General features: G+C 45.1%; 1 non-coding gene across 1 annotated transcript; it reads left to right on the top strand.

Moving 5' to 3' along the window:
- The first annotated feature begins 1,111 nt into the window (after nucleotides 1-1,111).
- Nucleotides 1,112-1,185, top strand: TRNAN-GUU (transfer RNA asparagine (anticodon GUU)). The gene has a single exon. It is a non-coding gene; the product is annotated as a tRNA-Asn (tRNA).

Genomic DNA, 1,185 nt, shown 5'->3' with positions numbered 1-1,185 from the left:
TCAGACTCCATACTGGGAGAGGCTATCTGCTGCTGCTGGAAGCACATTTTTCTCTACTTACCAGTTCCTATCCCTCCAGAGAAAAACTGCTAAAATTCATCCTAACACAGTTACCCACACATCTTCCTATGCTTACACAGCTCAGCTAAGAGGACTTCACCAACATTGTCAGCAACACCCCAATTGCTTTTAAAAGCAATTCAACCATTTTCAAGCCAACGTTTTGCTGTGTTTGCTTTACCAAACAAACAAGAAAAAAAGGCTAAGATATAAAAGACAATTTCCTCCTGTCAGGAAACCAGATATAACCAGGTACAGATTCACTAGCTGAACAGAACTCAGCTCCTATCTTTTTTTTCCCTCCAGTATTTCTTAGGCTCTGGTTTCCATTGATACAGAAGGGACGTACAAGGTGAAGGGCTCCATTTTTTCCTGGCTGGTGAAGGACAGTGAAAAACACATATGCCGACTACAAACTGAAGTTATCAATGGTTTCTCTGAGGTATGAAGTTTCACCTATGAAACTTCAAAAAATAACACCGCAAGTTTCACCACGAAAACTTTACTGTTTATTAAGGCCTGCCCAAGAGGGGCATTGTCTCTGACTCCCAGTTCCCAGACACAGTGAGAACTCCGCAGTCAGCATCTGGGAAGCCACTCAATCCATTTTCTGAAGTTTATCTGTGTTTTGTTTTAAATGCCTTAATGTTCACAGTCACACAGGTTTTCAAACTTCTTACAGCCATGCCCAGGAGCACAAAAAGCACATGGGTACCGCAGAGCCTTTCTGCAGCTTTGGCTAGAGAAACAGTGCTGTTAACCCACCTCTGAAGTACCAGCAGATGGCCGAGCATGACGTGACCCCATGCCCTCCTCTACCGAGGGAGGTAACAAACCAAAAGCACCCCATGTTTCACACCCCACAGAAGGTAAGAGCATTTCTTCCTCCCTCCCATCTCTTGGGGTATTCTGACAGAGTAATACATTGTGTTTGTTGCAGCTATGTGCCAGCAGTACTGGTCTGTCACTGCACAACACATACTGCCACCACCACCAGCAGTTATCAAATGTGATCAGCATTTGGCTCTTCTGAAAAAAATGCTGCACATCAGTCTCTGTGGCGCAATCGGTTAGCGCATTCGGCTGTTAACCGAAAGGTTGGTGGTTCGAGCCCACCCAGGGACG

Source organism: Opisthocomus hoazin, chromosome 4 (genome assembly GCF_030867145.1).
Source record: "Opisthocomus hoazin isolate bOpiHoa1 chromosome 4, bOpiHoa1.hap1, whole genome shotgun sequence".
In the NCBI taxonomy this organism is placed as follows: Eukaryota; Metazoa; Chordata; class Aves; order Opisthocomiformes; family Opisthocomidae; genus Opisthocomus; species Opisthocomus hoazin.
This window is presented reverse-complemented; position numbering and strand designations above follow the sequence as displayed.